The sequence below is a fragment of the Sinohyriopsis cumingii genome, unplaced genomic scaffold (genome assembly GCF_028554795.1).
Source record: "Sinohyriopsis cumingii isolate HCF-2022 unplaced genomic scaffold, ASM2855479v2 utg000066l, whole genome shotgun sequence".
Lineage (NCBI taxonomy): Eukaryota > Metazoa > Mollusca > Bivalvia > Unionida > Unionidae > Sinohyriopsis > Sinohyriopsis cumingii.
The window spans coordinates 110,736-135,229 of record NW_028315866.1 but is presented as its reverse complement, the minus strand read 5'-3'; the positions used below and the strand labels follow the sequence as shown (position 1 = coordinate 135,229).

The 24,494-nt window shown below is 34.1% G+C and overlaps 4 non-coding genes across 4 annotated transcripts; all 4 read left to right on the top strand.

Annotated features, from left to right (window-relative positions):
- Nucleotides 1-1,629: 1,629 nt before the first annotated feature.
- Trnal-cag (transfer RNA leucine (anticodon CAG)) lies at nucleotides 1,630-1,713 on the top strand. Its single transcript has one exon. It is a non-coding gene; the product is annotated as a tRNA-Leu (tRNA).
- A 6,771-nt stretch (nucleotides 1,714-8,484) lies between these two features.
- On the top strand, nucleotides 8,485-8,568 carry Trnal-cag (transfer RNA leucine (anticodon CAG)). The gene has a single exon. It is a non-coding gene; the product is annotated as a tRNA-Leu (tRNA).
- A 6,769-nt stretch (nucleotides 8,569-15,337) lies between these two features.
- Trnal-cag (transfer RNA leucine (anticodon CAG)) lies at nucleotides 15,338-15,421 on the top strand. Its single transcript has one exon. It is a non-coding gene; the product is annotated as a tRNA-Leu (tRNA).
- Nucleotides 15,422-22,208: 6,787 nt separating this feature from the next.
- Trnal-cag (transfer RNA leucine (anticodon CAG)) lies at nucleotides 22,209-22,292 on the top strand. Its single transcript has one exon. It is a non-coding gene; the product is annotated as a tRNA-Leu (tRNA).
- Nucleotides 22,293-24,494: the final 2,202 nt, after the last annotated feature.

Here is a 24,494-nt window from a genome sequence, read left to right as displayed (position 1 = left end):
TATTTTTTGAACTACATTCTGAGCATTGCTCGATTGTGCATTTACAAAAGAAGAAACATTATGTCTTTATTAGGGAAACAAATAGACATCGAAAGATTGTTCCAATATTTGACTAGAAAATATATATTATATGCGTATCAACATTACAAAGACAAAAATCAGACTTTGATTACGAAGTATTTTGTAAAAGATAATCCTTTAATGAGAATAGAAGAGGATAAAGTGTTTATTACATTGTAGAATCATTGTTTTGTACTATAACATTACACAATAAAATTTTAGAATCATTGTTCTGTAATATAGCTTAACAAAATACTATTGTAGAATCATTGTTTTGTAATATAGCATTACAAAATACTATTGTAGAACCATTATTTTGTAATATAGCATTACAAACTACTATGTACATACTGACTGTATATTTTTAACTTTTATACTGTACAAAGCGTTTTTGAATAAAGAAAGAAAAAAAAAAAAAAGGCGATGCGTTCAGGTCGCAGTCGGGTCTTCCCGGCGTGGGTTCGAATCCCACTTCTGACAAACTGTTCTTTTGTCATAGAGCAGTATCTCTTATGACTCTAAAATAGAAAACATCAATCTTACAGCGTTCATGTATGCTGGCATATAACAGCTGTTTTAGTTAAATATGCTTTTCTGGCCCTTCAAATGTATTAACTTGTTATCCTCTCTCTCTCTCTCTCTCTCTCTCTCTCTCTCTCTCTCTCTCTCACACACACACACACACACACACACACACACATATAGACACACACACACATACAAATCTCACGGATATCTACAGACGGGAAAGCGATACTACCTGCATGAGTGTTTCACTCACATTCATTCGAGTCCCAAAAAGGTTACCTTTTTATTCTTTATGCTCAAACAGTTATAATAAGCACAAGGTATTATCGAGAGGAGAAGTTTATCTCTTGTATGTTAATGAGAAATTGTCATTTTTATATAAGTACCCGCTGGCGCTATATTCCCGCGATTCACAAACAAGATGCCCATCTATCCACTGCCTGTCTAATTATATACGTCCACCTACCCTTCCCCCCCCCCCCCACACACACACACACACACCATCTCTCTCTCTCTCTCTCTCTCTCTCTCTCTCTCTCTCTATGGATGTATGCATACATAATATAACATTGTTCAATAACGCTTACCTGTTACATTGGAGGTTTTCACTGTTCCTTCATATTTCAATTGTTCTCTATTACTTAACATTTGCATTTGTCTCTATCATTTAATGTATCCTTTCCACTGTATTTCTAAGAGATAAGGTGCAGAAAACTAATGGATAGATCAGGATGGACAAGCGGTCTAAGATGATGCATTCAAATTACAGTAGAATCCCTCCCTCATCGACTTCTCTGCAAGGAAAACATTAATAACTTTGTAGTTAATGTTATCATTATTAGAGGCACAATATACAAGTACAAAGATAAAAATATAGATGATGGGAGATTATCCTGTGCTGTTACAAAATCTTTGTTGTTACAAAATCTTACTATTTATTCAATTAGTCGATGATTCTAGGCCTCAACGAGTCCTATTCAGTATGCTGACCTATACGCCCTTCAGTCTCTCTATGTGCACTCGGATCTTTGCAATGCATATGTCAGGATGGCCGAGCGGTCTAAGGCGCTGCGTTCAGGTCGCAGTCGGGTCTTCCCGGCGTGGGTTCGAATCCCACTTCTGACAAACTGTTCTTTTGTCATAGAGCAGTATCTTTTATGACTCTAAAATAGAGACTTCCGGTTATGACATCAGAAGGAAAACACGTTTGATGATCGCTCCGTGAATTTTCAAGTTTTTTTCCTTTAATAGACATTTTTGCTGTTTTAATTTGTTACAGGTACGTTGATAAGATTTGTTTGATCGCATTCATATATAAGTGAGATATATTTTGAGTGTGTGGATAACTTTATCCACCACACAAAAAATTTTTTTCTGTGACAATGAATACAAAGCCTGGTCGTGCTGCACGTGCAGCACAAGGAGCTGACTCACACTCTAATGACACCAGTGGAATAGCTAACAATAAGAATGGCATGTCGAGTAACATCGATAGACAGACAGGAGCTTCTCGTCGTTTTGGGAAAGAATGTACCGTGGTGATTGATGTAAAGGATGTGAAGAAAATAAAGGCAAGTGATATTGTTAGAAGTGTAGAAGAATTAACCGGAGATATGTCGGTCTATGCAGTTGTGCCCAAAGGTGCAAATTTGTATGAGGTCACACTACCGAGTAAGGAAGTAGCATATAATACCTTGTGTGGAATTGATATTGGAAGTGAACACTTTGATTGTACTCTTTTATATTCAGACACTATTATTGTGTCAATTCTTCATTTACCAGCATACATCACAGATGATGATATAAGTATGAAGCTCGGTGAATACGGAGTAGAACTTCTTTCTCCCATTCAACGCAGATATTATCCTGGAACTAGTGTGGCTGATGGGACTCGTTATGTCAAATGTAAATTTCCACAGCAGGTAAAATCCTTGCCTTACAGTCTGAAATTTCAGACTGTCAATGGTCAACAATACTTTAGAGTATTACACAATAATCAAGTTAAGGTATGTTCTAGATGTCTTGATCCGGGACATGTTATAAAAGACTGCCCTGATTTTGTATGCTACAAGTGTGGGGAGCAAGGCCATGTAGCAAAAAATTGCACAAGGCAAAGATGTGAAAGTTGTGGAAGTTTTCCTCTTATGTGTACATGCAGGATATGCGACAAATGCCACAAAGAGGCGCAAACATGTATGTGTTACAGAGAGGCCATTACAGGCATTCATTCGCAAGTTGATGATGATATGAGGGAAGACATATTGGAGTTACAGAGTGACGAAGATGATAAAGAAGAAATTGAGAATGCAAAAAAAGATAATGAGAGTGGAGAAAGTGGGGAAGAAAAAGAAAGAATTGGAGTTGATATGACCAATGTAGAAATAGAATCTGAGGAAGTAAACAACAATCATACAATTGGAGATGGATCGGGGACAGATTCAGATGATGACAGGAAGATGGCTGCAGACGTTGTTGAAAGATCAAACGAATCACGTACATGTCAAGAAAACGGTACTAATATCGAAAATTTCAAAGTAGTACAAAGGAGAAGGAGAAGGTTTAATCCAGTACCTAATATGAAGATGAATAGCATGCGACGAACACCTATGAAGAAATGATCAAACACTCAACATTTTTTAATACTTTCAATACACTCATCATAATCATGGCTTTAAATATTGTATCTCTAAATGTAAATGGCTTGCGTAATTTGAATAAACTAAAGTCTGTTTTAGAAATATTTAAAGAGAAAAGAGGCCATATTTTATTATTGCAAGAAACCTTTTGGGATGATGAGTTTGTTGAAAGTATTAGAGAAAATGAGATTTGGACTGGTGACATATTTTATAGTAATGCTGACATTAGGAGGGCAGGTGTTGCTGTTTTAGTAGTGAGAGAATTGAGAAATCAGGTGACACAAGAAATGATTGAAAAGGGTAGGATTTTACATCTTAAAATAGCTATGGATGATAAAGTGATTGATTTAATCAATATTTATGCTCCAAATGTTGTGAAGGAAAAGTTTAACTTTTTCATGAAGCTAAATACATATTTACATAACAGTACTAGTGATAGCACTATCCTGGCTGGTGATTTTAATACAACTTTAGCAGGTATTGATCGACATAACAAAGCCTTACATATTGATGATGTAGCAATGCGTGAACTTTATAAAATTATTCATGATAGGAATATTACCGATTTATGGAGATCACGAAATCCTAGTACTCGTAGTTTCTCCAGAAAACAAGTTGTACTAGGCGAAATGAAGCAGAGTAGAATAGATTATTTTTTGATTTCCTCAAAATTGCACTCCAATGTGCAAAATATTTATTATGCAGATACATCCTTTAGTGATCATTCTTTTGTATACCTTAAACTAAATACCTGCAAAGTGGAAACAGGGCCCGGATTATGGATATTAAATAACAATGTTCTTTTTGAGGAAAAATATGTACAAAGAGTGAAATCAATTCTTACCGAGGGAAAAACTGACGAAATGTATTTCAGTGAACCACTCATTTGGTGGGATAATGTAAAATACAAAATTAAAAAATTTTCCCAAGTATACTGTACAAGAAGAAATAAGGAAAGATTACAAGAATACTTTACATTGCAAAATAAATTAAAATCATTTTCAGAAAAAGTCGCAAATAAAGAACCATATGACATTAACAAATATGAAGAACTAAAACATCAGCTAAGTGACTATGAAACTGATTTTTGTCGGGGGTGCTATATTGAGATCTAAGGCCAAATGGGCAATTGAAAGCGATAGAAATACTAAATATTTTCTAAATCTTGAGAAATATCGACACAACAAAAATGTAATCAATGAATTGATTGATGATGATGGTGTAATTATTTCAAATACAAGCGGAATCTTAGATGAAATACATCAGTTTTATAGTCATTTATATTCTTCGGTAACTGTTGATGATAATTGTACTGATTCACTTTTAAATTTTGTAAACTGTTCTGTATCTGATGAGGATAAAGATATGTGTGATGCCATAATAACAGTTGATGAAATACATACAGCTATAAAAGGGATGGCTAAAAATAAAAGCCCCGGCCCGGACGGATTGACAGTAGAGTGGTATTGTAAATTTTATGATTGTATATATGATATTCTGTTGCACATCTTTCAGAGTGTTAAGAATGACAATATTATGTCGAGATCAATGAGATTTGGGGTTATATCACTTATTTATAAAAATAAGGGGGATAATAGAAGATTGCAAAATTGGCGTCCTATCAGTTTACTTAATGTAGATTATAAAATTTTGGCAAGGATTTTGTCTACACGTTTAAAAATGGTATTACCCAAAATTATTTCTCAAACTCAGACATGTTGTATAGTTGGGAGAGATATTGCTGATACTATAGTCACTGTAAGAGATATTATAGATATGGTTGAGAGAGACAATCTTGAGGGATATATCTTAAAAATTGATCAAGAAAAAGCGTTTGACAGAGTTTGCCACTCATATTTGATTTCTGTGTTACGAAAGTTCGGTTTTGGTGACAATTTTATTCAGTGGATAAAGATATTTTATAATGAAATTAAAAGTAGTGTTAAATGCAATGGTCATCTAACGAAACCCTTTTTAATTAAAAATTCAGTCAGACAAGGTTGTCCTATATCAGCAATGTTATATGTATTAGCAGCAGAACCCTTAGGACTCGCTATCAAAGCAAATCCCACTATCAAAGGTATTCCACTCCCACTGTCTAGTAATACAAGTAAAGTTTTTCAACATGCAGATGATACAACCTTGACATTAGCGGACACACAATCCATTAATCAATCTTTTAATGTACTTGACTTGTATTGTAAAGGATCTGGTGCAAAGGTGAACAAGGAAAAGACAGAACTTCTGTGTATTGGATCTGGTAAACTTACTGATGATTATTGCAAACAATTACAAATTCAAATGTGTGATCAAGTCATCTTAATTTTGGGAGCTTATGTGGGAAAATGTGCAAAGTTATGTGAGCAACTGAACTGGAATGATAGATTGTCTAAAATTAAAAACTTATTGCAACTGTGGTCACAGAGATATTTGACAATACAAGGAAAAGTAACAGTTGTTAATAACTTATTAGTTTCTAGAGTATTGTACATAGTGTCAGTTCAGCCTCTTCCTGATATGATTGCTGATGAATTGAAGCAATTATTTCTCAGATTTATCTGGTCAGGAAAGTCCCATTTGGTTCACTATTATACAATAATTGGTGATAAGCGAAATGGCGGACTACAGTTAACTGATATAAAGATGAAAATGTATGCATTCAGACTAAAATTTTTAAAAAGATACTTTGATGTGAATTGCCATGCTATGTGGAAAAATACCTTTGATCACTTTTTATCTACTGTCCTGAACATGAGGTTGACCAAAGAGTTGTTTCTCATGTCTTTAAATAAGCAACAATTGAATACCCTACCTATATTTTACAGAGGAATGTTTCATGCATGGGAAAAACTTAGAAATAATATCGATACAAATATTGATGTGAGGAATGTTTTTGAACAACCTCTCTTTTTAAATCCTAATATTACATGTGCTGGTAAAACGTTGTTTTTCGCAGAATTTATAGAAGCAGGAATTGTTCGTGTTCAGGATATTACATATGAATTTGTACCTGGAATACTACCTTATAGAGCTATTCCAGAAATGATATACAAATCAAATTCTGAGATCAAAACAGATAAGATAAAAAAAGACTATAATTGCATAATAGAAAGTATACCATTAGGCTGGAGAAATATTGTTGCAACAGAGTCAAAACCCACTGTAACCAATGGGAGAAATAATATGTTTCTCAGAGTTGATACAAAATTATATGACCTCTGTTTATGTACAACACAACTATTTTACAAGCTTTTATGTACGTTGATTTTTCAAGAACCAGCTTCTGTTTCCTTTTGGAGTAAGATATTTAGTTTGGAAAAGCATAAATACTGGAAATTGATACACCTACCTTTCAAGACCCCAGATTGTATAGATTTGGATTATAGAATAATGCACAATCGAATATTTACAAAAGAGAGACTAAAATACTATGGCAAAATTGATAATGACTCATGTCCAGTGTGCCAGTTGGAAACAGAGGATTTATTTCACATGTTTTTGAAATGTCCTGAATTAAGCTCTTTTAAGAATTATATTGTATATATAGTTGAGATTCTTTTTAAAAATTGTAGAGTTGGTGTTCTCAATAGCACTTCTCTTGAACAAATGCTCATGATAGGATATAACAAAGAAACAAAATCAGTAAATAGTTATTTTTTGAACTACATTCTGAGCATTGCTCGATTGTGCATTTACAAAAGAAGAAACATTATGTCTTTATTAGGGAAACAAATAGACATCGAAAGATTGTTCCAATATTTGACTAGAAAATATATATTATATGCGTATCAACATTACAAAGACAAAAATCAGACTTTGATTACGAAGTATTTTGTAAAAGATAATCCTTTAATGAGAATAGAAGAGGATAAAGTGTTTATTACATTGTAGAATCATTGTTTTGTACTATAACATTACAAAATAAAATTTTAGAATCATTGTTCTGTAATATAGCTTAACAAAATACTATTGTAGAATCATTGTTTTGTAATATAGCATTACAAAATACTATTGTAGAACCATTATTTTGTAATATAGCATTACAAACTACTATGTACATACTGACTGTATATTTTTAACTTTTATACTGTACAAAGCGTTTTTGAATAAAGAAAGAAAAAAAAAAAAAAAGGCGATGCGTTCAGGTCGCAGTCGGGTCTTCCCGGCGTGGGTTCGAATCCCACTTCTGACAAACTGTTCTTTTGTCATAGAGCAGTATCTCTTATGACTCTAAAATAGAAAACATCAATCTTACAGCGTTCATGTATGCTGGCATATAACAGCTGTTTTAGTTAAATATGCTTTTCTGGCCCTTCAAATGTATTAACTTGTTATCCTCTCTCTCTCTCTCTCTCTCTCTCTCTCTCTCTCTCTCTCTCTCTCACACACACACACACACACACACACACATACAAATCTCACGGATATCTACAGACGGGAAAGCGATACTACCTGCATGAGTGTTTCACTCACATTCATTCGAGTCCCAAAAAGGTTACCTTTTTATTCTTTATGCTCAAACAGTTATAATAAGCACAAGGTATTATCGAGAGGAGAAGTTTATCTCTTGTATGTTAATGAGAAATTGTCATTTTTATATAAGTACCCGCTGGCGCTATATTCCCGCGATTCACAAACAAGATGCCCATCTATCCACTGCCTGTCTAATTATATACGTCACCTACCCTTCCCCCCCCCACACACACACACACACCATCTCTCTCTCTCTCTCTCTCTCTCTCTCTCTCTCTCTCTCTCTCTATGGATGTATGCATACATAATATAACATTGTTCAATAACGCTTACCTGTTACATTGGAGGTTTTCACTGTTCCTTCATATTTCAATTGTTCTCTATTACTTAACATTTGCATTTGTCTCTATCATTTAATGTATCCTTTCCACTGTATTTCTAAGAGATAAGGTGCAGAAAACTAATGGATAGATCAGGATGGACAAGCGGTCTAAGATGATGCATTCAAATTAGAGTAGAATCCCTCCCTCATCGACTTCTCTGCAAGGAAAACATTAATAACTTTGTAGTTAATGTTATCATTATTAGAGGCACAATATACAAGTACAAAGATAAAAATATAGATGATGGGAGATTATCCTGTGCTGTTACAAAATCTTTGTTGTTACAAAATCTTACTATTTATTCAATTAGTCGATGATTCTAGGCCTCAACGAGTCCTATTCAGTATGCTGACCTATACGCCCTTCAATCTCTCTATGTGCACTCGGATCTTTGCAATGCATATGTCAGGATGGCCGAGCGGTCTAAGGCGCTGCGTTCAGGTCGCAGTCGGGTCTTCCCGGCGTGGGTTCGAATCCCACTTCTGACAAACTGTTCTTTTGTCAAAGAGCAGTATCTTTTATGACTCTAAAATAGAGACTTCCGGTTATGACATCAGAAGGAAAACACGTTTGATGATCGCTCCGTGAATTTTCAAGTTTTTTTCCTTTAATAGACATTTTTGCTGTTTTAATTTGTTACAGGTACGTTGATAAGATTTGTTTGATCGCATTCATATATAAGTGAGATATATTTTGAGTGTGTGGATAACTTTATCCACCACACAAAAAAATTTTTTCTGTGACAATGAATACAAAGCCTGGTCGTGCTGCACGTGCAGCACAAGGAGCTGACTCACACTCTAATGACACCAGTGGAATAGCTAACAATAAGAATGGCATGTCGAGTAACATCGATAGACAGACAGGAGCTTCTCGTCGTTTTGGGAAAGAATGTACCGTGGTGATTGATGTAAAGGATGTGAAGAAAATAAAGGCAAGTGATATTGTTAGAAGTGTAGAAGAATTAACCGGAGATATGTCGGTCTATGTAGTTGTGCCCAAAGGTGCAAATTTGTATGAGGTCACACTACCGAGTAAGGAAGTAGCATATAATACCTTGTTTGGAAGTGAACACTTTGATTGTACTCTTTTATATTCAGACACTATTATTGTGTCAATTCTTCATTTACCAGCATACATCACAGATGATGATATAAGTATGAAGCTCGGTGAATACGGAGTAGAACTTCTTTCTCCCATTCAACGCAGATATTATCCTGGAACTAGTGTGGCTGATGGGACTCGTTATGTCAAATGTAAATTTCCACAGCAGGTAAAATCCTTGCCTTACAGTCTGAAATTTCAGACTGTCAATGGTCAACAATACTTTAGAGTATTACACAATAATCAAGTTAAGGTATGTTCTAGATGTCTTGATCCGGGACATGTTATAAAAGACTGCCCTGATTTTGTATGCTACAAGTGTGGGGAGCAAGGCCATGTAGCAAAAAATTGCACAAGGCAAAGATGTGAAAGTTGTGGAAGTTTTCCTCTTATGTGTACATGCAGGATATGCGACAAATGCCACAAAGAGGCGCAAACATGTATGTGTTACAGAGAGGCCATTACAGGCATTCATTCGCAAGTTGATGATGATATGAGGGAAGACATATTGGAGTTACAGAGTGACGAAGATGATAAAGAAGAAATTGAGAATGCAAAAAAAGATAATGAGAGTGGAGAAAGTGGGGAAGAAAAAGAAAGAATTGGAGTTGATATGACCAATGTAGAAATAGAATCTGAGGAAGTAAACAACAATCATACAATTGGAGATGGATCGGGGACAGATTCAGATGATGACAGGAAGATGGCTGCAGACGTTGTTGAAAGATCAAACGAATCACGTACATGTCAAGAAAACGGTACTAATATCGAAAATTTCAAAGTAGTACAAAGGAGAAGGAGAAGGTTTAATCCAGTACCTAATATGAAGATGAATAGCATGCGACGAACACCTATGAAGAAATGATCAAACACTCAACATTTTTTAATACTTTCAATACACTCATCATAATCATGGCTTTAAATATTGTATCTCTAAATGTAAATGGCTTGCGTAATTTGAATAAACTAAAGTCTGTTTTAGAAATATTTAAAGAGAAAAGAGGCCATATTTTATTATTGCATGAAACCTTTTGGGATGATGAGTTTGTTGAACGTATTAGAGAAAATCAGATTTGGAATGGTGACATATTTTATAGTAATGCTGACAATAGGAGGGCAGGTGTTGCTGTTTTAGTAGTGAGAGAATTGAGAAATCAGGTGACACAAGAAATGATTGAAAAGGGTAGGATTTTACATCTTAAAATAGCTATTGATGATAAAGTGATTGATTTAATCAATATTTATGCTCCAAATGTTGTGAAGGAAAAGTTTAACTTTTTCATGAAGCTAAATACATATTTACATAACAGTACTAGTGATAGCACTATCCTGGCTGGTGATTTTAATACAACTTTAGCAGGTATTGATCGACATAACAAAGCCTTACATATTGATGATGTAGCAATGCGTGAACTTTATAAAATTATTCATGATAGGAATATTACCGATTTATGGAGATCACGAAATCCTAGTACTCGTAGTTTCTCCAGAAAACAAGTTGTACTAGGCGAAATGAAGCAGAGTAGAATAGATTATTTTTTGATTTCCTCAAAATTGCACTCCAATGTGCAAAATATTTATTATGCAGATACATCCTTTAGTGATCATTCTTTTGTATACCTTAAACTAAATACCTGCAAAGTGGAAACAGGGCCCGGATTATGGATATTAAATAACAATGTTCTTTTTGAGGAAAAATATGTACAAAGAGTGAAATCAATTCTTACCGAAGGAAAAACTGACGAAATGTATTTCAGTGAACCACTCATTTGGTGGGATAATGTAAAATACAAAATTAAAAAATTTTCCCAAGTATACTGTACAAGAAGAAATAAGGAAAGATTACAAGAATACTTTACATTGCAAAATAAATTAAAATCATTTTCAGAAAAAGTCGCAAATAAAGAACCATATGACATTAACAAATATGAAGAACTAAAACATCAGCTAAGTGACTATGAAACTGATTTTTGTCGGGGTGCTATATTGAGATCTAAGGCCAAATGGGCAATTGAAAGCGATAGAAATACTAAATATTTTCTAAATCTTGAGAAATATCGACACAACAAAAATGTAATCAATGAATTAATTGATGATGATGGTGTAATTATTTCAAATACAAGCGGAATCTTAAATGAAATACATCAGTTTTATAGTCATTTATATTCTTCGGTAACTGTTGATGATAATTGTACTGATTCACTTTTAAATTTTGTAAACTGTTCTGTATCTGATGAGGATAAAGATATGTGTGATACCATAATAACAGTTGATGAAATACATACAGCTATAAAAGGGATGGCTAAAAATAAAAGCCCCGGCCCGGACGGATTGACAGTAGAGTGGTATTGTAAATTTTATGATTGTATATATGATATTCTGTTGCACATCTTTCAGAGTGTTAAGAATGACAATATTATGTCGAGATCAATGAGATTTGGGGTTATATCACTTATTTATAAAAATAAGGGGGATAATAGAAGATTGCAAAATTGGCGTCCTATCAGTTTACTTAATGTAGATTATAAAATTTTGGCAAGGATTTTGTCTACACGTTTAAAAATGGTATTACCCAAAATTATTTCTCAAACTCAGACATGTTGTATAGTTGGGAGAGATATTGCTGATACTATAGTCACTGTAAGAGATATTATAGATATGGTTGAGAGAGACAATCTTGAGGGATATATCTTAAAAATTGATCAAGAAAAAGCGTTTGACAGAGTTTGCCACTCATATTTGATTTCTGTGTTACGAAAGTTCGGTTTTGGTGACAATTTTATTCAGTGGATAAAGATATTTTATAATGAAATTAAAAGTAGTGTTAAATGCAATGGTCATCTAACGAAACCCTTTTTAATTAAAAATTCAGTCAGACAAGGTTGTCCTATATCAGCAATGTTATATGTATTAGCAGCAGAACCCTTAGGACTCGCTATCAAAGCAAATCCCACTATCAAAGGTATTCCACTCCCACTGTCTAGTAATACAAGTAAAGTTTTTCAACATGCAGATGATACAACCTTGACATTAGCGGACACACAATCCATTAATCAATCTTTTAATGTACTTGACTTGTATTGTAAAGGATCTGGTGCAAAGGTGAACAAGGAAAAGACAGAACTTCTGTGTATTGGATCTGGTAAACTTACTGATGATTATTGCAAACAATTACAAATTCAAATGTGTGATCAAGTCATCTTAATTTTGGGAGCTTATGTGGGAAAATGTGCAAAGTTATGTGAGCAACTGAACTGGAATGATAGATTGTCTAAAATTAAAAACTTATTGCAACTGTGGTCACAGAGATATTTGACAATACAAGGAAAAGTAACAGTTGTTAATAACTTATTAGTTTCTAGAGTATTGTACATAGTGTCAGTTCAGCCTCTTCCTGATATGATTGCTGATGAATTGAAGCAATTATTTCTCAGATTTATCTGGTCAGGAAAGTCCCATTTGGTTCACTATTATACAATAATTGGTGATAAGCGAAATGGCGGACTACAGTTAACTGATATAAAGATGAAAATGTATGCATTCAGACTAAAATTTTTAAAAAGATACTTTGATGTGAATTGCCATGCTATGTGGAAAAATACCTTTGATCACTTTTTATCTACTGTCCTGAACATGAGGTTGACCAAAGAGTTGTTTCTCATGTCTTTAAATAAGCAACAATTGAATACCCTACCTATATTTTACAGAGAAATGTTTCATGCATGGGAAAAACTTAGAAATAATATCGATACAAATATTGATGTGAGGAATGTTTTTGAACAACCTCTCTTTTTAAATCCTAATATTACATGTGCTGGTAAAACGTTGTTTTTCGCAGAATTTATAGAAGCAGGAATTGTTCGTGTTCAGGATATTACATATGAATTTGTACCTGGAATACTACCTTATAGAGCTATTCAAGAAATGATATACAAATCAAATTCTGAGATCAAAACAGATAAGATAAAAAAAGACTATAATTGCATAATAGAAAGTATACCATTAGGCTGGAGAAATATTGTTGCAACAGAGTCAAAACCCACTGTAACCAATGGGAGAAATAATATGTTTCTCAGAGTTGATACAAAATTATATGACCTCTGTTTATGTACAACACAACTATTTTACAAGCTTTTATGTACGTTGATTTTTCAAGAACCAGCTTCTGTTTCCTTTTGGAGTAAGATATTTAGTTTGGAAAAGCATAAATACTGGAAATTGATACACCTACCTTTCAAGACCCCAGATTGTATAGATTTGGATTATAGAATAATGCACAATCGAATATTTACAAAAGAGAGACTAAAATACTATGGCAAAATTGATAATGACTCATGTCCAGTGTGCCAGTTGGAAACAGAGGATTTATTTCACATGTTTTTGAAATGTCCTGAATTAAGCTCTTTTAAGAATTATATTGTATATATAGTTGAGATTCTTTTTAAAAATTGTAGAGTTGGTGTTCTCAATAGCACTTCTCTTGAACAAATGCTCATGATAGGATATAACAAAGAAACAAAATCAGTAAATAGTTATTTTTTGAACTACATTCTGAGCATTGCTCGATTGTGCATTTACAAAAGAAGAAACATTATGTCTTTATTAGGGAAACAAATAGACATCGAAAGATTGTTCCAATATTTGACTAGAAAATATATATTATATGCGTATCAACATTACAAAGACAAAAATCAGACTTTGATTACGAAGTATTTTGTAAAAGATAATCCTTTAATGAGAATAGAAGAGGATAAAGTGTTTATTACATTGTAGAATCATTGTTTTGTACTATAACATTACACAATAAAATTTTAGAATCATTGTTCTGTAATATAGCTTAACAAAATACTATTGTAGAATCATTGTTTTGTAATATAGCATTACAAAATACTATTGTAGAACCATTATTTTGTAATATAGCATTACAAACTACTATGTACATACTGACTGTATATTTTTAACTTTTATACTGTACAAAGCGTTTTTGAATAAAGAAAGAAAAAAAAAAAGGCGATGCGTTCAGGTCGCAGTCGGGTCTTCCCGGCGTGGGTTCGAATCCCACTTCTGACAAACTGTTCTTTTGTCATAGAGCAGTATCTCTTATGACTCTAAAATAGAAAACATCAATCTTACAGCGTTCATGTATGCTGGCATATAACAGCTGTTTTAGTTAAATATGCTTTTCTGGCCCTTCAAATGTATTAACTTGTTATCCTCTCTCTCTCTCTCTCTCTCTCTCTCTCTCACACACACACACACACACACACACATATAGACACACACACACATACAAATCTCACGGATATCTACAGACGGGAAAGCGATACTACCTGCATGAGTGTTTCACTCACATTCATTCGAGTCCCAAAAAGGTTACCTTTTTATTCTTTATGCTCAAACAGTTATAATAAGCACAAGGTATTATCGAGAGGAGAAGTTTATCTCTTGTATGTTAATGAGAAATTGTCATTTTTATATAAGTACCCGCTGGCGCTATATTCCCGCGATTCACAAACAAGATGCCCATCTATCCACTGCCTGTCTAATTATATACGTCCACCTACCCTTCCCCCCCCCCCCCACACACACACACACCATCTCTCTCTCTCTCTCTCTCTCTCTCTCTCTCTCTCTCTCTCTCTCTGTCTCTCTCTATGGATGTATGCATACATAATATAACATTGTTCAATAACGCTTACCTGTTACATTGGAGGTTTTCACTGTTCCTTCATATTTCAATTGTTCTCTATTACTTAACATTTGCATTTGTCTCTATCATTTAATGTATCCTTTCCACTGTATTTCTAAGAGATAAGGTGCAGAAAACTAATGGATAGATCAGGATGGACAAGCGGTCTAAGATGATGCATTCAAATTACAGTAGAATCTCTCCCTCATCGACTTCTCTGCAAGGAAAACATTAATAACTTTGTAGTTAATGTTATCATTATTAGAGGCACAATATACAAGTACAAAGATAAAAATATAGATGATGGGAGATTATCCTGTGCTGTTACAAAATCTTTGTTGTTACAAAATCTTACTATTTATTCAATTAGTCGATGATTCTAGGCCTCAACGAGTCCTATTCAGTATGCTGACCTATACGCCCTTCAATCTCTCTATGTGCACTCGGATCTTTGCAATGCATATGTCAGGATGGCCGAGCGGTCTAAGGCGCTGCGTTCAGGTCGCAGTCGGGTCTTCCCGGCGTGGGTTCGAATCCCACTTCTGACAAACTGTTCTTTTGTCATAGAGCAGTATCTTTTATGACTCTAAAATAGAGACTTCCGGTTATGACATCAGAAGGAAAACACGTTTGATGATCGCTCCGTGAATTTTCAAGTTTTTTTCCTTTAATAGACATTTTTGCTGTTTTAATTTGTTACAGGTACGTTGATAAGATTTGTTTGATCGCATTCATATATAAGTGAGATATATTTTGAGTGTGTGGATAACTTTATCCACCACACAAAAAATTTTTTTCTGTGACAATGAATACAAAGCCTGGTCGTGCTGCACGTGCAGCACAAGGAGCTGACTCACACTCTAATGACACCAGTGGAATAGCTAACAATAAGAATGGCATGTCGAGTAACATCGATAGACAGACAGGAGCTTCTCGTCGTTTTGGGAAAGAATGTACCGTGGTGATTGATGTAAAGGATGTGAAGAAAATAAAGGCAAGTGATATTGTTAGAAGTGTAGAAGAATTAACCGGAGATATGTCGGTCTATGCAGTTGTGCCCAAAGGTGCAAATTTGTATGAGGTCACACTACCGAGTAAGGAAGTAGCATATAATACCTTGTGTGGAATTGATATTGGAAGTGAACACTTTGATTGTACTCTTTTATATTCAGACACTATTATTGTGTCAATTCTTCATTTACCAGCATACATCACAGATGATGATATAAGTATGAAGCTCGGTGAATACGGAGTAGAACTTCTTTCTCCCATTCAACGCAGATATTATCCTGGAACTAGTGTGGCTGATGGGACTCGTTATGTCAAATGTAAATTTCCACAGCAGGTAAAATCCTTGCCTTACAGTCTGAAATTTCAGACTGTCAATGGTCAACAATACTTTAGAGTATTACACAATAATCAAGTTAAGGTATGTTCTAGATGTCTTGATCCGGGACATGTTATAAAAGACTGCCCTGATTTTGTATGCTACAAGTGTGGGGAGCAAGGCCATGTAGCAAAAAATTGCACAAGGCAAAGATGTGAAAGTTGTGGAAGTTTTCCTCTTATGTGTACATGCAGGATATGCGACAAATGCCACAAAGAGGCGCAAACATGTATGTGTTACAGAGAGGCCATTACAGGCATTCATTCGCAAGTTGATGATGATATGAGGGAAGACATATTGGAGTTACAGAGTGACGAAGATGATAAAGAAGAAATTGAGAATGCAAAAAAAGATAATGAGAGTGGAGAAAGTGGGGAAGAAAAAGAAAGAATTGGAGTTGATATGACCAATGTAGAAATAGAATCTGAGGAAGTAAACAACAATCATACAATTGGAGATGGATCGGGGACAGATTCAGATGATGACAGGAAGATGGCTGCAGACGTTGTTGAAAGATCAAACGAATCACGTACATGTCAAGAAAACGGTACTAATATCGAAAATTTCAAAGTAGTACAAAGGAGAAGGAGAAGGTTTAATCCAGTACCTAATATGAAGATGAATAGCATGCGACGAACACCTATGAAGAAATGATCAAACACTCAACATTTTTTAATACTTTCAATACACTCATCATAATCATGGCTTTAAATATTGTATCTCTAAATGTAAATGGCTTGCGTAATTTGAATAAACTAAAGTCTGTTTTAGAAATATTTAAAGAGAAAAGAGGCCATATTTTATTATTGCAAGAAACCTTTTGGGATGATGAGTTTGTTGAAAGTATTAGAGAAAATGAGATTTGGAATGGTGACATATTTTATAGTAATGCTGACAACAGGAGGGCAGGTGTTGCTGTTTTAGTAGTGAGAGAATTGAGAAATCAGGTGACACAAGAAATGATTGAAAAGGGTAGGATTTTACATCTTAAAATAGCTATTGATGATAAAGTGATTGATTTAATCAATATTTATGCTCCAAATGTTGTGAAGGAAAAGTTTAACTTTTTCATGAAGCTAAATACATATTTACATAACAGTACTAGTGATAGCACTATCCTGGCTGGTGATTTTAATACAACTTTAGCAGGTATTGATCGACATAACAAAGCCTTACATATTGATGATGTAGCAATGCGTGAACTTTATAAAATTATTCATGATAGGAATATTACCGATTTATGGAGATCACGAAATCCTAGTACTCGTAGTTTCTCCAGAAAACAAGTTGTACTAGGCGAAATGAAGCAGAGTAGAATAGATTATTTTTTGATTTCCTCAAAATTGCACTCCAATGTGCAAAATATTTATTATGCAGATACATCCTTTAGTGATCATTCTTTTGTATACCTTAAACTAAATACCTGCAAAGTGGAAACAGGGCCCGGATTATGGATATTAAATAACAATGTTCTTTTTGAGGAAAAATATGTACAAAGAGTGAAATCAATTCTTACCGAAGGAAAAACTGACGAAATGTATTTCAGTGAACCACTCATTTGGTGGGATAATGTAAAATACAAAATTAAAAAATTTTCCCAAGTATACTGTACAAGAAGAAATAAGGAAAGATTACAAGAATACTTTACATTGCAAAATAAATTAAAATCATTTTCAGAAAAAGTCGCAAATAAAGAACCATATGACATTAACAAATATGAAGAACTAAAACATCAGCTAAGTGACTATGAAACTGATTTTTGTCGGGGTGCTATATTGAGATCTAAGGCCAAATGGGCAATTGAAAGCGATAGAAATACTAAATATTTTCTAAATCTTGAGAAATATCGACACAACAAAAATGTAATCAATGAATTAATTGATGATGATGGTGTAATTATTTCAAATACAAGCGGAATCTTAAATGAAATACATCAGTTTTATAGTCATTTATATTCTTCGGTAACTGTTGATGATAATTGTACTGATTCACTTTTAAATTTTGTAAACTGTTCTGTATCTGATGAGGATAAAGATATGTGTGATGCCATAATAACAGTTGATGAAATACATACAGCTATAAAAGGGATGGCTAAAAATAAAAGCCCCGGCCCGGACGGATTGACAGTAGAGTGGTATTGTAAATTTTATGATTGTATATATGATATTCTGTTGCACATCTTTCAGAGTGTTGAGAATGACAATATTATGTCGAGATCAATGAGATTTGGGGTTATATCACTTATTTATAAAAATAAGGGGGATAATAGAAGATTGCAAAATTGGCGTCCTATCAGTTTACTTAATGTAGATTATAAAATTTTGGCAAGGATTTTGTCTACACGTTTAAAAATGGTATTACCCAAAATTATTTCTCAAACTCAGACATGTTGTATAGTTGGGAGAGATATTGCTGATACTATAGTCACTGTAAGAGATATTATAGATATGGTTGAGAGAGACAATCTTGAGGGATATATCTTAAAAATTGATCAAGAAAAAGCGTTTGACAGAGTTTGCCACTCATATTTGATTTCTGTGTTACGAAAGTTCGGTTTTGGTGACAATTTTATTCAGTGGATAAAGATATTTTATAATGAAATTAAAAGTAGTGTTAAATGCAATGGTCATCTAACGAAACCCTTTTTAATTAAAAATTCAGTCAGACAAGGTTGTCCTATATCAGCAATGTTATATGTATTAGCAGCAGAACCCTTAGGACTCGCTATCAAAGCAAATCCCACTATCAAAGGTATTCCACTCCCACTGTCTAGTAATACAAGTAAAGTTTTTCAACATGCAGATGATACAACCTTGACATTAGCGGACACACAATCCATTAATCAATCTTTTAATGTACTTGACTTGTATTGTAAAGGATCTGGTGCAAAGGTGAACAAGGAAAAGACAGAACTTCTGTGTATTGGATCTGGTAAACTTACTGATGATTATTGCAAACAATTACAAATTCAAATGTGTGATCAAGTCATCTTAATTTTGGGAGCTTATGTGGGAAAATGTGCAAAGTTATGTGAGCAACTGAACTGGAATGATAGATTGTCTAAAATTAAAAACTTATTGCAACTGTGGTCACAGAGATATTTGACAATACAAGGAAAAGTAACAGTTGTTAATAACTTATTAGTTTCTAGAGTATTGTACATAGTGTCAGTTCAGCCTCTTCCTGATATGATTGCTGATGAATTGAAGCAATTATTTCTCAGATTTATCTGGTCAGGAAAGTCCCATTTGGTTCACTATTATACAATAATTGGTGATAAGCGAAATGGCGGACTACAGTTAACTGATATAAAGATGAAAATGTATGCATTCAGACTAAAATTTTTAAAAAGATACTTTGATGTGAATTGCCATGCTATGTGGAAAAATACCTTTGATCACTTTTTATCTACTGTCCTGAACATGAGGTTGACCAAAGAGTTGTTTCTCATGTCTTTAAATAAGCAACAATTGAATACCCTACCTATATTTTACAGAGAAATGTTTCATGCATGGGAAAAACTTAGAAATAATATCGATACAAATATTGATGTGAGGAATGTTTTTGAACAACCTCTCTTTTTAAATCCTAATATTACATGTGCTGGTAAAACGTTGTTTTTCGCAGAATTTATAGAAGCAGGAATTGTTCGTGTTCAGGATATTACATATGAATTTGTACCTGGAATACTACCTTATAGAGCTATTCCAGAAATGATATACAAATCAAATTCTGAGATCAAAACAGATAAGATAAAAAAAGACTATAATTGCATAATAGAAAGTATACCATTAGGCTGGAGAAATATTGTTGCAACAGAGTCAAAACCCACTGTAACCAATGGGAGAAATAATATGTTTCTCAGAGTTGATACAAAATTATATGACCTCTGTTTATGTACAACACAACTATTTTACAAGCTTTTATGTACGTTGATTTTTCAAGAACCAGCTTCTGTTTCCTTTTGGAGTAAGATATTTAGTTTGGAAAAGCATAAATACTGGAAATTGATACACCTACCTTTCAAGACCCCAGATTGTATAGATTTGGATTATAGAATAATGCACAATCGAATATTTACAAAAGAGAGACTAAAATACTATGGCAAAATTGATAATGACTCATGTCCAGTGTGCCAGTTGGAAACAGAGGATTTATTTCACATGTTTTTGAAATGTCCTGAATTAAGCTCTTTTAAGAATTATATTGTATATATAGTTGAGATTCTTTTTAAAAATTGTAGAGTTGGTGTTCTCAATAGCACTTCTCTTGAACAAATGCTCATGATAGGATATAACAAAGAAACAAAATCAGTAAATAGTTATTTTTTGAACTACATTCTGAGCATTGCTCGATTGTGCATTTACAAAAGAAGAAACATTATGTCTTTATTAGGGAAACAAATAGACATCGAAAGATTGTTCCAATATTTGACTAGAAAATATATATTATATGCGTATCAACATTACAAAGACAAAAATCAGACTTTGATTACGAAGTATTTTGTAAAAGATAATCCTTTAATGAGAATAGAAGAGGATAAAGTGTTTATTACATTGTAGAATCATTGTTTTGTACTATAACATTACACAATAAAATTTTAGAATCATTGTTCTGTAATATAGCTTAACAAAATACTATTGTAGAATCATTGTTTTGTAATATAGCATTACAAAATACTATTGTAGAACCATTATTTTGTAATATAGCATTACAAACTACTATGTACATACTGACTGTATATTTTTAACTTTTATACTGTACAAAGCGTTTTTGAATAAAGAAAGAAAAAAAAAAAGGCGATGCGTTCAGGTCGCAGTCGGGTCTTCCCGGCGTGGGTTCGAATCCCACTTCTGACAAACTGTTCTTTTGTCATAGAGCAGTATCTCTTATGACTCTAAAATAGAAAACATCAATCTTACAGCGTTCATGTATGCTGGCATATAACAGCTGTTTTAGTTAAATATGCTTTTCTGGCCCTTCAAATGTATTAACTTGTTATCCTCTCTCTCTCTCTCTCTCTCTCTCTCTCTCACACACACACACACACACACACACATATAGACACACACACACATACAAATCTCACGGATATCTACAGACGGGAAAGCGATACTACCTGCATGAGTGTTTCACTCACATTCATTCGAGTCCCAAAAAGGTTACCTTTTTATTCTTTATGCTCAAACAGTTATAATAAGCACAAGGTATTATCGAGAGGAGAAGTTTATCTCTTGTATGTTAATGAGAAATTGTCATTTTTATATAAGTACCCGCTGGCGCTATATTCCCGCGATTCACAAACAAGATGCCCATCTATCCACTGCCTGTCTAATTATATACGTCCACCTACCCTTCCCCCCCCCCCACACACACACACACACCATCTCTCTCTCTCTCTCTCTCTCTCTCTCTCTCTCTCTCTCTCTCTCTCTCTCTCTCTCTCTCTATGGATGTATGCATACATAATATAACATTGTTCAATAACGCTTACCTGTTACATTGGAGGTTTTCACTGTTCCTTCATATTTCAATTGTTCTCTATTACTTAACATTTGCATTTGTCTCTATCATTTAATGTATCCTTTCCACTGTATTTCTAAGAGATAAGGTGCAGAAAACTAATGGATAGATCAGGATGGACAAGCGGTCTAAGATGATGCATTCAAATTACAGTAGAATCTCTCCCTCATCGACTTCTCTGCAAGGAAAACATTAATAACTTTGTAGTTAATGTTATCATTATTAGAGGCACAATATACAAGTACAAAGATAAAAATATAGATGATGGGAGATTATCCTGTGCTGTTACAAAATCTTTGTTGTTACAAAATCTTACTATTTATTCAATTAGTCGATGATTCTAGGCCTCAACGAGTCCTATTCAGTATGCTGACCTATACGCCCTTCAATCTCTCTATGTGCACTCGGATCTTTGCAATGCATATGTCAGGATGGCCGAGCGGTCTAAGGCGCTGCGTTCAGGTCGCAGTCGGGTCTTCCCGGCGTGGGTTCGAATCCCACTTCTGACAAACTGTTCTTTTGTCATAGAGCAGTATCTTTTATGACTCTAAAATAGAGACTTCCGGTTATGACATCAGAAGGAAAACACGTTTGATGATCGCTCCGTGAATTTTCAAGTTTTTTTCCTTTAATAGACATTTTTGCTGTTTTAATTTGTTACAGGTACGTTGATAAGATTTGTTTGATCGCATTCATATATAAGTGAGATATATTTTGAGTGTGTGGATAACTTTATCCACCACACAAAAAATTTTTTTCTGTGACAATGAATACAAAGCCTGGTCGTGCTGCACGTGCAGCACAAGGAGCTGACTCACACTCTAATGACACCAGTGGAATAGCTAACAATAAGAATGGCATGTCGAGTAACATCGATAGACAGACAGGAGCTTCTCGTCGTTTTGGGAAAGAATGTACCGTGGTGATTGATGTAAAGGATGTGAAGAAAATAAAGGCAAGTGATATTGTTAGAAGTGTAGAAGAATTAACCGGAGATATGTCGGTCTATGCAGTTGTGCCCAAAGGTGCAAATTTGTATGAGGTCACACTACCGAGTAAGGAAGTAGCATATAATACCTTGTGTGGAATTGATATTGGAAGTGAACACTTTGATTGTACTCTTTTATATTCAGACACTATTATTGTGTCAATTCTTCATTTACCAGCATACATCACAGATGATGATATAAGTATGAAGCTCGGTGAATACGGAGTAGAACTTCTTTCTCCCATTCAACGCAGATATTATCCTGGAACTAGTGTGGCTGATGGGACTCGTTATGTCAAATGTAAATTTCCACAGCAGGTAAAATCCTTGCCTTACAGTCTGAAATTTCAGACTGTCAATGGTCAACAATACTTTAGAGTATTACACAATAATCAAGTTAAGGTATGTTCTAGATGTCTTGATCCGGGACATGTTATAAAAGACTGCCCTGATTTTGTATGCTACAAGTGTGGGGAGCAAGGCCATGTAGCAAAAAATTGCACAAGGCAAAGATGTGAAAGTTGTGGAAGTTTTCCTCTTATGTGTACATGCAGGATATGCGACAAATGCCACAAAGAGGCGCAAACATGTATGTGTTACAGAGAGGCCATTACAGGCATTCATTCGCAAGTTGATGATGATATGAGGGAAGACATATTGGAGTTACAGAGTGACGAAGATGATAAAGAAGAAATTGAGAATGCAAAAAAAGATAATGAGAGTGGAGAAAGTGGGGAAGAAAAAGAAAGAATTGGAGTTGATATGACCAATGTAGAAATAGAATCTGAGGAAGTAAACAACAATCATACAATTGGAGATGGATCGGGGACAGATTCAGATGATGACAGGAAGATGGCTGCAGACGTTGTTGAAAGATCAAACGAATCACGTACATGTCAAGAAAACGGTACTAATATCGAAAATTTCAAAGTAGTACAAAGGAGAAGGAGAAGGTTTAATCCAGTACCTAATATGAAGATGAATAGCATGCGACGAACACCTATGAAGAAATGATCAAACACTCAACATTTTTTAATACTTTCAATACACTCATCATAATCATGGCTTTAAATATTGTATCTCTAAATGTAAATGGCTTGCGTAATTTGAATAAACTAAAGTCTGTTTTAGAAATATTTAAAGAGAAAAGAGGCCATATTTTATTATTGCAAGAAACCTTTTGGGATGATGAGTTTGTTGAAAGTATTAGAGAAAATGAGATTTGGAATGGTGACATATTTTATAGTAATGCTGACAACAGGAGGGCAGGTGTTGCTGTTTTAGTAGTGAGAGAATTGAGAAATCAGGTGACACAAGAAATGATTGAAAAGGGTAGGATTTTACATCTTAAAATAGCTATTGATGATAAAGTGATTGATTTAATCAATATTTATGCTCCAAATGTTGTGAAGGAAAAGTTTAACTTTTTCATGAAGCTAAATACATATTTACATAACAGTACTAGTGATAGCACTATCCTGGCTGGTGATTTTAATACAACTTTAGCAGGTATTGATCGACATAACAAAGCCTTACATATTGATGATGTAGCAATGCGTGAACTTTATAAAATTATTCATGATAGGAATATTACCGATTTATGGAGATCACGAAATCCTAGTACTCGTAGTTTCTCCAGAAAACAAGTTGTACTAGGCGAAATGAAGCAGAGTAGAATAGATTATTTTTTGATTTCCTCAAAATTGCACTCCAATGTGCAAAA